The sequence below is a fragment of the Eurosta solidaginis genome, chromosome 4 (genome assembly GCF_040869045.1).
Source record: "Eurosta solidaginis isolate ZX-2024a chromosome 4, ASM4086904v1, whole genome shotgun sequence".
NCBI classification, from domain to species: Eukaryota; Metazoa; Arthropoda; class Insecta; order Diptera; family Tephritidae; genus Eurosta; species Eurosta solidaginis.
Genome location: NC_090322.1, coordinates 180,873,085 through 180,888,294, shown reverse-complemented (window position 1 = coordinate 180,888,294; position 15,210 = coordinate 180,873,085).

Genomic DNA, 15,210 nt, shown 5'->3' with positions numbered 1-15,210 from the left:
AACAAAGCACCATTAAGCTACTAGCCCGATCATCTCTGGAACGATTAATGTGACCACATTAAACCTTCTAGGCCATACCGCCCCACTCTCTAGTTCCATGAAGGACTTGGGGTCGCCAGAGCCACGCCTACTAAACATGTGTATGATACATTCATATTTGTAACAGGATTCCCCTCTCGTAGGTGAGGTTGACAATTGAGTTGCGGAAGCTTTGAAGCTATAAATATTTGTATTGCGCTTCCCAACCCTTTGAATAAATAAAAAAAAAAAATGTAAGGCGCGATAACCTCCGAAGAGATCTAAGGCCGAGCTTCTCTTCCAATTTGCGTCGTGCTCCCCGTTGATTTTCCCTACAAATTGGCCGGACGGGACCTAAATGATTTTATGCCGACTCCGAACGGCATCTGCAAGGCAGATGAGTTTTCACTGAGAGCTTTTCATGGCAGAAATACACCCGGAGCGCTTGCCAAACACAGCCGAGGGGCGACCCCGCTTAGAAACATTTTCTTATAATTGAAAAACTTGTTTCTAAAATTTTGATGTTGCTTTTCCCGGGGCGTGAACCCGGGACCTTCGGTGTGGTAGGCGGAGCACCTACCACCACACCACGGAGGCCGCGGTATAAATAATAAATACTGCATTTGAATGTATGTACATATGTAAGTATGTATGTATGTATCTAAATAAGAATAAAAGCAAAAGTGGTCATGTTTGAATGTTACTTCCTTCTCACCTTCGTCTGCCGAGTTGCATATGTCATAAATATGTATAGTTTCATATTTATATTTGTAGCCGATAGATTTTTACTTAAGAATTTAATTTTAGCATGAGCTAAAGCAATTGGCGGCCGCTGTGGTGTGGTGGTAGCGTGCTCCGTCTACCACACCGAAGATCCTGAGTTCCATTCCCGGGCAAATCAACATCAAAAATTTATTAAAATTTTTTTTTTTCAGTTAGAATAAAGTTGTTCTAAGCGGGGTCGCCCCCGGCAGTGATTTGGCAAATACTCTGCCTTGCAGACGCCATTCGAAGTCGGCGTAAAATCCGCCAATTTGTAGGAAAAAATTAAAATGAAGCACGATGCAAATTAGAAGAGAAGCTCGGCCCAAATTCTCTTCGGAGGCATATAATGCTTTGTATTTTTATTTTATTTTATTAATGCACATACACACTCATACACACACCTATGCTAAGTGAAAAAAATTAACAATTCTAATCTAGTGCAGAACATTTCCGGGCAGCTCACTGCTGTAGGTGGTACACCACACATGACAAGTATCCGTCAAAAGAATTGTATTGCGATCTAATGACGCTGCACCATGGTGTATTTAAAAGAATTTCGTCTCGAAACCCAATATCTCGGCAATGAGAGCAAAATCTAATATTAGGAAAAGTTTGAAAAACTTATGCACTAGGCTCACACATGTCTTAAGTTCGTAGAAACGCGCTAAAAATGGCTTCTTGGACCTGGACAAAGTGGCAATGATAGGGGCCCTTGGAGTAAACGAAGTAGTTTCTGTAATTAAAAAAAGAATCTGCGTATTCGTACCTTGAGAACCACTTCAATGTTCACGGATATAACATCTAGACTTCGAAGGACTTCAACTATTTGGACAATTGAAAAATGAATTCGTTTTTTCCGACGAACAAACATTACGCTCTAAAAGCCTCTCATAGCTGAAGTATGGTTCAAAATAATGTACGGTATAGAGAGATGACAAGATGGCTCTTGGAGTTTTCGAGAGAAAAGTTTTGCGGTAAATTTATGGTCTTATACGTGCAGAAAACGGTGGATTTCGAAGGTGTATATGACATGAGCGTAGTGAAACGGATAAAATCCCAAAATCTTTGCTGACTACATCATGTTCTGAGAACATGAACTCTCTGGCTCAGAAAGTATTCCCAATGGAACTCGTATTTGAAAGCAAAGGAAGGGGGAGCCCTCCACTTAGTAAGGAAGATCCAGTGGAGGAAGGTTTGAACTGTCTTGGTGCCCCCGATTCGCGCCAGTTGTCGCGAAACGTGGATGATGATGCTAGCATTACGGGAAGAGCCATAAATCTTCCACACACTTTTATGACGTATACTCTAAGGGCTATCGGTATAGCAGAGTTATGACATGCTCAAATAACGACTTCGAATAAAATAAAGAAATATGTTGTTGCTGTTGTAGCGATAGGGACACTCCCCGAAAGCCTTGGGGAGTGCTATCGATGTTGATGGTCCTTTGCCGGATGCTGATCCGGTACCAAGCTCGAACATCTTTGGAACGATTTGTTATGACCACATGCGACCTTCAAGGCCATCCCGCCCACCCACTCCTAGATCCATGACGAGTTCGGGGTCGCCAGAGCCTCGGCTGTTAATGAAACAGGATTCGCCACGGATAGGTGAGGTGACAATTGGGTTAGATAAGCTATATATTGCCCTGGCAACCTCTTCATAGGGTTGCGCTACACAACCCCGCTGGGGTAGAAATATGTAGTAGGATTGGTTTGTTGGCGAGGTGTTCCACCCTTTTCTCCAAACCCATCCGTGCCGCATGAAGAATCGACACTTATTTGAATATAATCTGTATGTTACAATGGCCCGTCCTCGAAGAGCCATTGGTTATTGGTACTTTTTGCATTCATGATGCTTCAATGCCTCCTAGTAGATAGCGAAGACGCGAAAAATTGGACGAGCCCGGAGAGATTTGCCATTACACCCCAGACATTTGGAATGTCTGAGTGAACTTCTAATCATCTTTTCACTCCTTCCTTGTAGGAAAGCTCCACCTGTAGGTTGTATCGAATACTGTCATAGGACATATTTAGTCCGTTTTTGTTGTGCTATAGAAGTCATTAACTTGGAGCCATACGCCCTGGGCTTTAATTCGTAACGGTCTTCATATCTGCGTAGTGCTCTTAAAGATCATCATTATAACTCGAACAAATGACACATTACATCTCGAACACTCCAAAAGATGGCATCTTCTCTCGACACCTGTCATGAGGCCGAGCCAAGACCTCACCAAGAGAGGTCTCCTCTTTTAATTGCTAACTCCGTTCTAAGTTGTACTTTTTGGCATGAGTTATTCTACGTTTCATTTTTAAGCTGACATTGTTTTCGCTGTAAATGCTGGTTCCCAGATAGACGAAGTACATTTATTTATATCCGTCAACGGTGACGGTATCAGAAACACTTGTAAGTAATGTGAGCTTTCAGAGAGATTTGCTCTCGGGACTTGTGTTTGAGAGCCGAAGAGCACTGCTTCTGTATTTGAGGTTAACCCTAAGTGCTGCGTACTCCGCCCACCTACTCAGCTCCCTCAGTTGTCTAGTTGATTAACTTGCAGCATTGACTCGATAACGGCATTACCATCATCATCTGCGTTGTTGTTGTTGTTGCTGTAGCGATAAGGTTACTCCCCGAAGGCTTTGGGAGTGTTATCGATGTGATGGTCCTTTGCCGGATGCAGATCCGGTCCGCTCCGGTAACACAGCACCATTAAGGTGCTAGCCCGACCATCTCGGGAACGATTTATATGGCCCTCCTATGAGTCCCCCCTCCCCACCCCAAGTTCCATGAGGAGCTTGGGGCCGTCAGAGCCTCGTCTGTTAGTGAAACAGGATTCGCCACAGATAGGTGAGGTTGACAATTGGGTTTGGAGAAGCTATATATTGCGCTGGCAACCTGAAAGGGTTGCGCTACATAGCCCCTTGAATCTGGTATTTTAGTCGCCTCTTACGACAGGCATACCTACCGCGGGTATATTCTGACCACCTAACCCACTGGGGGTATGCGTAAACTGTTACTTTAACTTATTTCTGTTGAGCTGACAGAGTATGCGTTGGCGTACATCGTGGTGTGATGGTAGCGTGCTCCGCCTACCACACCTTATGCCCTGGGTTCGCACCCCGGGCAAAGCAACATCAAAATTTTAGAAATAAGGTTTTTCACTGCCCCTCGGTAGTGTTTGGCAAGCGCTCCGGGTGTATTTCTGGCATGAAAAGCTCTCAGTGAAAACTCATCTGCCTTGCAGATGCCGTTCGGAGTCGGCATAAAACATGTAGGTCCCGTCCGGCCAATTTCTAGGGAAAATCAAGTGGATCACGACGCAAATTGGAAGAGAAGCGCGGCATTAGATCACTTCGGAGGTTATCGCGCATTACATTTATTTATTTTTTTTTTGACAGAGTATGCTGTCTATAACGCAATGCCAGAGCAGTGCGGTACAGTACACCACCTGAGCAGTGCTGAAAGTACACCGCCTGAGCGGTTCCACTTCACAGATGTGCTGAAACCTCGTTAGCTTCCAGCTTAGTGTTAAACATTCTGGATCGTAGAGCCCGCCATGTACATCTATTGTTTTCAGCCAAACTTTGTTGAAGGTTCTCTCTATAACAAAGGATACAGCCAGGATGAACTTATTGTTTTTAAGGGTTGACTCCACCTGGTGGACCACTTCATTTAGCGCAGTCTCTGTTGAGCGCTATGAAGAATGTGGACGCTATACTAGTCTTTCAAATTTTTCTGTACTGCAATAACTTCTTACAACGCCCACTAGTTGCAAAGTGTAACAAAGTCCACCACTGAGTGTCTAACGAAATCAAAATTATACGAACATTTTCATTTTTTTTTTATTTTTAGAATGGGCCTTTTTTACAGCTCAGACTACTGCGCGCTAAAAGTGTGGTACACGTGAAGATATTTTTAAGACGATTTTCTGTCCTTTAATATACATCTTCCTCATTTCTGTTTATATAGTTAAGTAATACATTTTTTTTTTTGTTTTGTGTATGTACTACAGAGAATACGTGGGTGTTATTGATGGCGATTTGTTGCGAGTACGATTTATAAAATAAAAATTAATAAAAAATGTGGTATGACGCGAATTTAAATAAATACATGTACACACATACATAAGGCAACTCATTCAAATTCGCAAATGCCTAGTAATCATGGAAACTTTGTGAATAAGACCATTGTTGTTGTTGTTGTAGCAGTGCTTCGCCCCACCTAACAGCCGCGACCGATCACAAATTGTCATCAATATCCTCTAACGGGAGTCCAAGGAAACTTGCGGTTTCAACAGGGGTGGACCATAATGGAAGGGGTGTTAGAGGCGTTGGTTCCACATTACAATTAAAGAGATGGTTGGTGTCATGTGGGGACACATTGCAAGCGGGGCATACATTTTGTATGTCGGGGTTGATTCTGGATAGGTAAGAGTTTAACCTGTTACAGTATCCAGAACAAAGTTGAGCAAGAGTGATACGCGTTTCCCTGGGGCGTATGTGTTCCTCTTCCACAAGTTTTGGGTACTTTTCTTTGAGTACTGGATTCACCGGGCAATTCCCGACATAAAGGTCCGACGCCTGATTGTGGAGTTCACCAAGGACCTGCTTGTGTTTTTTTGCTGCATACGGCTGGGTTCTCAGGTGTCGTATTTCCTCAAAATGCTTACGGAGATGACTCCTTAAGCCCCTAGGCGGTATTGGCTCATCAATCAGATGTCTGTTTGGATGCCCAGGTTTCTGGGTATTCAACAGGAACTGTTTGGTTAGCATCTCATTTCTCTCCCTGATGGGGAGTATTCTCTCCTCATTATGTAGATGGTGTTCTGGGGACATAAGAAGGCAGCCCGTGGCGATTCTGAGAGCAGTATTTTGGCAGGCCTGTAGCTTCTTCAGTGGGTAATTTTTAGGCTTGGCGACCATATGGGTGGCGCGTAGCACGTAAACGGCTGGTCAATTGCTTTGTATGTAGTAATGAGCGTTTCTTTATCTTTTCCCCAGGTACTGCCAGCAAGAGATTTGAGGATTTTATTACGGCTCTGGATTTTCGGAACAATTGCGGCTGCGTGCTCACCAAAATGTAGATCCTGATCAAACGTCACACCCAAGATTTTGGGGTGTAGGACAGTCGGTAGCATAGTGCCATCGACGTGGATGTTCAAAATGGTCGACATTTGCGACGTCCATATTGTAAATAAGGTCGCGGAAGGTTTAGTCGGTGATAATGCCAGGTTTCGCGAGCCGAAAAAACTGGAGAGATCAGGGAGGTAGCCGTTTATTCTGTAGCAGAGCTCATCGATCTGTGAGACTGGGCCTGTGGCCATTAATGTGCAGTCATCGGCGTATGAAACGATAGTGACTCCTTCTGGTTGTGAAGGTAGCTTAGATATGTAGAAATTAAACAAAAGTGGGGATAGCACACCACCCTGTGGCTTACTTACTTAATTGGCGCTTAACCGTCTAAACGGTTATGGCCGTCCAACAAGGCGCGCCAGTCGCTCCTTCGCTCCGCCAACCGGCGCCAATTCGTCACACCAAGGGAGTTTAAATCGTTTTCCACCTGGTCCTTCCAACTGAGCGGGGGCCGCCCTCTACCTCTGCTTCCATAGGCGGGTTCCGATAGAAACACTTTCTTGGCCGGAGCATCATCTTTCATTCGCATAACATGGTCTAGCCAGCGCAGCCGCTGCGTTTTAATTCGCTGGACTATGTTGATGTCTGCGTATAGCTCGTACAGCTCATCATTAAATCTTCTTCGGTACTCGCCATCGCCAATGCGTAGAGGTCCATAAATCTTTCGAAGAACTTTTCTCTCGAACACTCCCAAAGCCGCTTCATCTGCTGTTGTCATGGCTGTCCATGCTTCTGCCCCATATAGCAGGACGGGTACGATAAGTGACTTGTAGAGTATGATTTTCGTTCGCCGAGAGAGGACTTTACTTTTCAATTGCCTACCTAGTCCAAAGTAGCATTTATTGGCAAGATTGATTCTTCGCTGGATTTCAGTGCTGATGTTGTTGCTAGTGTTGATGCTGGTTCCCAAATAAACGAAGTCTTTTACTATTTCGAAATTATGGCTGCCAACAGTAGCGTGGTTGCCAAGGCGCGTATGCGCTGACTCTTTGCTGGATGACAGCAGGCACTTCGTTTTATCCTCATTCACCATCAAACCCATCTTTACCGCTTCTTTTTCCAGTTTGGAGTTAGCAGAACTAACAGCGCGGGTGTTTAGGCCGATGATATCAATGTCATCAGCATCTGCCAGTAATTGCACGCTTTTATAGTATATTTTTCCAGTGCGGTTAAGTTCTGCAGCTAGTATAATTTTCTCCAGTATCAAATTAAAGAAATCGCACGATAGGGGGTCACCCTGTCTGTAACCTCGTTTAGTTTCGAACGGCTCGGAGAGGGTCTTCCTAATTCTGACTGAGCTAATGGTGTTGCTCAACGTCATTTTGCACAGCCGTATAAGTTTTGCGGGGAAACCAAATTCAGACATAGCGGCATATAGGCAGCTCCTTTTCGTGCTGTCGAAGGCGACTTTAAAGTCGACGAAGAGGTGATGTGTGTTTTGGCGCATTGTGAAAATCTGGTCGATAGTAGATTTACCAGGTCTGAAGCCGCACTGATAAGGTCCAATCAGCCGGTTCACCGTGGGCTTCAATCTTTCGCACAATACACTTGAAAGGACCTTATATGCGATATTGAGAAGGCTGATTCCACGATAGTTTGTGCATTTTGCAGTATCCCCCTTCTTGTGGACTGGGCAAAGAACACTTAGATTCCCACCGTCGGGCATGCACTCGTCCGCCCATATTTTGCTAAGAAGCTACTGCATGCGCCTTACCAACTCCTCGCCGCCGTACCTAATAGCTCCGCAGGCAATCAATCAGCGCCCACGGCCTTGTTTTTCAATCTGGTTATTGCTATTCTAACTTCGTCATAATCGGGCGGGGGGACATATATTCCATCATCATCGATTGCAGGATCGGGTTCTTCATCTCTGCGCGGTGAATTGCTGCCTCCATTTAGGAGTGCAGAGAAGTATTCCCTCCATAATCTAAGCACTCTCTGGACATCAGTTACAAGGTCGCCGTTTTCATTCCTACAGGAGTTTGCCCCGGTCTTAAAACCTTCCGTCTGTCGCCGTATTTTTTGGTAGAATTTTCGGGCGTTATTCCTGGTGGCTAGCAGCTCAAGCTCCTCGCACTCACGCCTTTCTGCTTCTGCTTTTTTCTTCCTGAAAAGGCGTCTCGCTTCCCTTTTCAACTCACGATAGCGTTCACACACTCCTCTTGTCGCGCTCGCTTTTAACGTAGCCCTGTAGGCAGCGTCTTTTCTTTCGGTTGCAATGCGGCATTCTTCATCGTACCAGTTGTTTTTTCGTGGCCGCCGGTAACCAATTTTTTCCTCGGCGGCAGTACGAAGTGCTTTGGAGATATGCTCCCACTGCTCCTGTATTCCTTCAGGATGAGTTGTGCTCTCAGAGAGCAGGTGTGAGAGTCGAGTTGCGAAATATTGGCAGTCTGTTGTGATTGAAGCTTTTCGATGTCTAGCTTTCCTTGTGTTTTTTGTTCCTTGGTTTTAGCCGCCTCGGGTGCGTATTTTGGCTGCAACGAGATAATGGTCCGAGTCGATGTTAGGTACTCGGATCGTGGGCACATCTAAAACACTGGAGGCATGCCGTCCGTCTATCACAACGTGATCGATCTGATTGCGAGTACTTCTATCAGGAGACAGCCATGTAGCTTGATGTATGTTTTTATGCATCAACCTCGTGCTGGATATGACCATGCTTCGAGCACCAGCAAAGTCAATCAGCCTCAGTCCGTTAGGAGAAGTTTCATTGTGTAGGCTGAACTTTCCGACTGTAGGGCCAAAAACACCTTCTTTGCCCACCCTGGCGTTAAAGTCGCCAAGCACGACTTTTATATCATGACGGGGGCAGCGCTCGTATATGCGTTCTAATTGTTCATAAGAAGTGTCTTTCACCTCATCGTCTTTCTCCTTTGTCGGCGCATGGGCGCAGATGAATGATATAATCAAAAATTTTGCTTTTATTCGGATAGCGGCGAGACGCTCGTCCACAGGCGTGGACGCCAGCACTTGGCGACAAAGTCTCTCTCCCACCACGAATCCGACGCCGAAACTGCGCTTATTCGTATGGCCGCTCCAATAGATTTCACAATTTTTGATCTTCTTTCTTCCTTGCTTCGTCCGACGCATTTCTTGGATGACGGTGATGTCAGATTTTGCTTTGACGAGGACATCAACCAGCCGGGCATCTGCACCAATCCCATTCAGGGAGCGGACGTTCCAGGTGCATGCCCTCAATTCATTGTCCTTCAAACGTTTGCCATGGTCGTCATCAATAGAGAGTGTACTTATCCAATGCTTGTTGTTATATTTCATTGGAGTATGGTTTTACGTGGCGGGTCCCAAGCCCAGCGCACAACCCGCTCAGCAGGGGGTGAAAATATTACTTGCACGTTTATATAGCGAGCCGCTTGCTACAAGACAAACGCCCGCTTGCAGCCGCACCTAGAGGTGTACAGACGCTGCCGATGAGATCTCCCCCGGCTAGCCCTTAAACCGATTATGTCAGAGTGGCCTAGCCAGGTTGTCGCCTTCTCACATTAGCTCACCGCTAAACGGATGTTTAGCGGTTACCCAGAGGATACTTGGCCGCAAGCGACCGGCAGTAGTGAGCTGCTTGAACCGCATGCAAAAGAATCACTCTGGCCATTCCCAGGTGAATGGCGGTCATAAGCTTTCCCCACTTTCGTGGACTTCTACACACGGCTCCACCCTGCGGCACCCCTTGTTTAATTCTTCTTGGTTTTGATGTTTCGTTTCTAAATCGCACCGATGCCTGCCGACCACCCAGATAATTTGCGGTCCACCTTTTAAGACATGGGGGAAGGGTAGACCCTTCCAGGTCCTGCAGTAACGTGCCATGGTTGACCGTATCGAAAGCTTTTGATAGGTCTAGCGCTACGAGTTCTGTTCTATGGTGGGGGTTTTGATTAAAACCGCAATTTATCTGGGTCCTGATGGCATTTAGCGCGGTGGTGGTGCTATGGAGTTTTCAGAAGCCATGCTGATGAGAGGCTAGCTGCAAATTTGCTTGGAAGTAGGGGAGCAAAATGGCTTCAAGCGTCTTTGCTACTGGCGATAGGAGAGATATCGGACGATACGACTCTCCCATGTTAGCTGGTTTCCCAGGCTTTAGTAGCGGGACCACCTTGGCCATTTTCCATTTTTCGGGTATGACAAAGGTGGAAAGAGACAGGTTGAAGACATGTGCTAAGTATTTGAAACCCTCTTTCCCTAGGCTTTTAAGCGTCGGCATGGCTATGCCGTCTGGGCCCACTGATTTGGATGGTTTAGCGTGACTAATGGCATCTTCAACCTCTCTGGCGGTGATGGTAATTGGTGACGCGCTGAATTTATGTTTATGTGCGTGTCTGTTGGCCCTCCGTCTATCTTTGTCGACCGCAGAATGCATTACATATTGACGGCAGAAAGCGCTCGCGCATTTTTTCGAATCCGAGAGCACTTTATCGCCGAAGGCGATGAAAACTTTGTCATTGTGCTTAGACGGATTCGATAGGGACTTTACGGTGGACCAAAGTTTACCCACACCGGCAGAGAGGTTACAACCTCTTAGGTGCTCCTCCCATTTCGCCCGCTTGTGTTCATCCACAAGCAATCTGATGTGTTGGTTTATGTCCCTTATTTGGGGGTCGCCTGGGTCGAGCTGTCTTATAAGGCCACGTTCTCTCGCTAAATTTGCGGCCTCCGCCGGGAAGTGATGCCGAATTTCGGGAATTCTCCCGGCGGGAATGAAACGTGCCGAGGCGAGTTCAATGACCTTGTGGAAAGCACGGTCCCTTTGGCGGGCATCAGTCGGGATAGGGAGGGCAGCAAAGAGGTTGTCTGTAAAAGATTTGTATTCCTCCCACTTTCCTTTTTTAAAGTTTATGAAAGTGCGTTTTTCTGTAACGATGAAGTCGGCGGTACGCTCGAACGAAATAAGTAAAGGCAGGTGGTCGGATGCCTATGTTACCATCGGCTGCCAGTTGACGCAGTTTACGAGTTCTGCGCTCACGATTGAGATATCCGGCGTACTGTGACAGCTTCCTACCATACGTGTGGGGGCGTCTCCGTTTATTGTGCAGAACGTCGTTTCTTCTATTTGATCCGCCAACATCTCACTCCTACTGTCCGCCCGCAAGTTGGATTGCCATAGATCGTGATGGGCATTGAATTCGCCTAAGATAATGCGATTTTTTCCAGTGAGTACGCCGCTGATATCAGGGCGGTATCCACTGGGGCAACAGGTGACAGGAGGGATGTAGATGTTGATGATTTCTAGATTTGCATCGCCCGACCGGACAGATAATCCTTGACGTTCTAAGACACCGTCCCTGCGGTCGATTCGGGTCTGCAATGCAGATGTTGCTGTGAGTTTAGTCTCTTGAATCGCAGCAATGCGGATGTTGTGCCGCTTCATGAAATCGACTATCTCCGTGATCTTCCCAGTTAATCCATTACAGTTTAACTGCAGAATTCTGAAGTGCATAGGGGGAGACGTCGCCACTTTGGGAGTAAATGACGGGTGACTACGCCTGGGTTGAGGAAGGCCAGGACCCAACTGCTGTTGTGGCCATGGGACTGGGTGTCCTTAGGCAAGCATTGGGGTACCCGGTAGATTGGGGTTTGCGACCTGGCAACATGGCGCAATGAAACCCGTGGGGGTTGCCATCGCGGAGACCAGAACATCTAGGAAAGTGGCACCGCCCAAGGCAGAAGTCGCAAACATATATATTCTGTTGTTGTTGTTGTAGCGATAAGGTTGCTCCCCGAAGGCTTTGGGGAGTGTTATCGATGTGATGGTCCTTTGCCGGATACAGATCCGGTACGCTCCGGTACCACAGCGCCATTAAGGTGCTGGCCCGACCATCTCGGGAACGATTTATGTGGCCACATTAAACCTTCAGGCCATCCCCTCCCTCCCCAACTCCAAGTTCCATAAGGAGCTTAGGGTCGCCAGAGCCCCATCTGTTAGTGAAACAGGATTCGCCGCGGAAAGGTGAGGTTGACAATTGGGTTTAGAGAAGCTATATATTTCGCTGGCAACCTGCAGGGTTGCGCTGCACAGCCCCTTGACCCCTACCGCGGGTATATTCTGACCCCCTAACCCGCTGGGGTATATATATTCTGTGCTGGCAAACGGGGCAAACGGGGTTAGGGACTAAGAGTCTTTTTTCCTGACCTACACGATTGCTGCCGGAAAAGAGGGGGAGAAGACGGGGCAGGGGCTGATGCTCAACATTGCTACCGACTCTACTACGAAGATAGTAGTTATGAGTGGTAGCAGCTGTTTGAGTTGTTGGCGCCGCGGGGCGCGAGCAGCAGCGGGTACTAGTTGTGGCTTGCTGAGCAGCTGGACTGCTGGAAGGTAGTGGGGGCGCTAGGGCGTAGACTACGGGACGCCCTTGGACGTGAACAGCAAGGAGCCACAAAAGATGTATAAAAGTTACGTGGACGTCGGGTTTTGGGATCAAGTACGCCGCTGACAACAACAACAACAGAATATATATGTTTGCGACTTCTGCCTTGGGCGGTGCCACTTTCCTAGATGTTCTGGTCTCCGCGATGGCAACCCCCACGGGTTGTTGTTGTTGTTGTTGTTGTAGCGATACGGTTGCTCCCCGAAGGTTTAGGGTACTAGTTGTGGCTTGCTGAGCAGCTGGACTGCTGGAAGGTAGTGGGGGGCGCTAGGGCGTAGACTACGGGACGCCCTTGGACGTGAACAGCAAGGAGCCACAAAAGATTTATAAAAGTTACGTGGACGTCGGGTTTTGGGATCAAGCCCAGAACAACCTGTCCGATGCAACCATCCCTTACACGAGACACACTGAACAGAGTATGACCGTCCTAAAAAGATTCTTTTCCGGCAGATGCAGCAAAACAATTTCTCAGGACCGGGGTCAGGAGACGGACCCGGATTGGATTCGATACCTTCCCGGAGCAAGAGAATATGGAGCAGTCCCGCTGCAAAGAGCTGCTGGGAGGATGACAATTTGTGGCAGGGACGCAACAAATTAAATGGCGTTACACTGAACCGACTGCCTTGGGAAGACAATGCATCTCTTTATTTTTGATATTATGGTACTTTTGAGCTGTGATAACTACGGAATGGCTCAACCGATTTCAAAGATCCTGGTACCATTAGAAAGGTATTCAAATAGGCTTTCCAAAACGTATACTGTAAGAATTTTTATTTCGCTGAAAAACCTTTTTTTTAGGTTTTTTAAAAACTAAACTTGGAAAAAATTGCAAAGATCAAGCATTTAAAAACAAACAAAAAAAATGCTTTACAGTGTAATAAAAATTTTCTCAGTGTACGATTTCGATAGCCGGTTATAATACCCTTTTAATGGTACTAAGGTCTTGGAAATCGTCCCGTAGTTATCACAGCTCAAAAGTACTATGATATCAATATATAGAGATGAATTTACTTAAAAAATTTTATAAAAAAAGAAACAAACGCAATTTTAGTTTTTGCATATGTTATATATATTAAATATACCTTTCTAATAAAAATATATTTTATTTTAAAACACTTGCCCTTTGAATTTTTTTCGAAGTTTAAAATTTTATTTTTGAAACAACACAATTTTCAGTGTAATAAAAGTTTTTTACAGTGTGTGTTTTCGAAAGCAGATCTGGATACCTTTCCAATGGTACCAAGATCTTTGAAATCGGTTGAGCCATTCCGTAGTTATCACAGCTCAACAGTACCTATTACCGTCATTTTTCACAACTTTGACACCTTGCCACGCCCACAATTTTTCAAAAATGCAATTTCTAAAAATGAGGTGGTGTTTGTATAGGTAAAGTGTACCTGTATGCAAAATTTCATCAAAATCTAGGGGGTCGGGTTGAATGCATAGCGGTTTTGATATGAAATTCATCATATGTGACCCGGCCTATGAAAAGGTGGCTTATTTATTTAATTATTTTTTATTTATTTATTTTTTTTTTTTTTTATTTATTAGTCTACAAATTTAACAATTAATCAGACTAAGTATAATAACGGATTACAGAAGCATACATAGTGAGCAAAATTATATTATAAAATATGTATATATATTATTAAATCAGTTGTCGGGATGGACTGTGATGCCGAGCAACGGAATTGATTATTAGTGCTGTCGGAATGGACGTGATTTCGAGCAGCTGATGTATATTTAACACACGATGAGTAGGGCTGCGTTGCGTGGGAGGTTGGAAAGGACGTGATTCCAAGCCACCCGCCCAACGTAACTGGAGCTGGTAACAGATTTGGTTTAACATGTTAATTTTGAATAAGTTATGAGTTCAAAACAGTGAGTATATATTTTTTTATACTTGACACAGACAACGAAGAGGTCCATGCATTTGAAAATTCGATCTACAGGTAATTAAATATAGCGGAAATACCGAGGGCCTAAAAGGGACATTAAGCATCACCTCGCCAAGCAGAAATGGACTGTTTATCATCCCTCTTAAAAGTTTTACCATGAATAAAACGCCAATCATCTCCCTACGGCTCTGTAGTGACGGCAGTTGTAAAAGTTTTAACCGGCTGCAGTAGGGCGGTAGATTCCTTGATGGATCCCAGGGAAAATGATTTAAAGCAAAAAGCAAAAATTGCTTTTGGACCGATTCCAATTTTTCGCTATGAATCTGAAAACGCGGGGTCCAGATAACGGAAGCATATTCCAATATAGGTCTTACTAACGATAAAAAAACGAGTTTTAGTGACATAGGGGTCATTGAATTCCTTGGACCATCTTTTTACGAAAGCCAAAGTCCCTCTAGCCCTATTCACACACGATTCGATATGTAATTTGAAGTCCAGTTTAGGGTCCATCATAACCAAGATCAGTAAAGTTTGTGACTTGCTCAATGATATAATCGCCTATCAAGTACTGATGGGATTTAAAAGATTTCCTCGTAAAACACATAAACTTGCACTTCGTTCACATCACACCACTTAACTAGGTTATTCAAATCCGATTGAAGAAGTGCCCTATATTCAGGTGACCGAATGGGCATAACCAGTTTGACATCAACAACGTACATCAGCGGCATGCAGTGCTTCAAAACATTTGGGAGGTCATTAATGAAGAAAAGAAACAACACTGGACCAAGGTGACTGCCCTGGGGAACTTGATGAATTCAGACAAGCAATTGTTAAACACAACGGTTTGCTTTCTTCCTTCCAAGTACGAAGAAACCCAAGAGAGAAGCCGTGGCGGGAAACCCAATCGATCGAGTTTTAGTAGGAGTAAGGAATGGGAAACTATATAAAACGCCTTACTGATCAGTATAAAGTATAATGACATCAGCTTCGCAGTTCGTCCTAGTTATTGGTTAC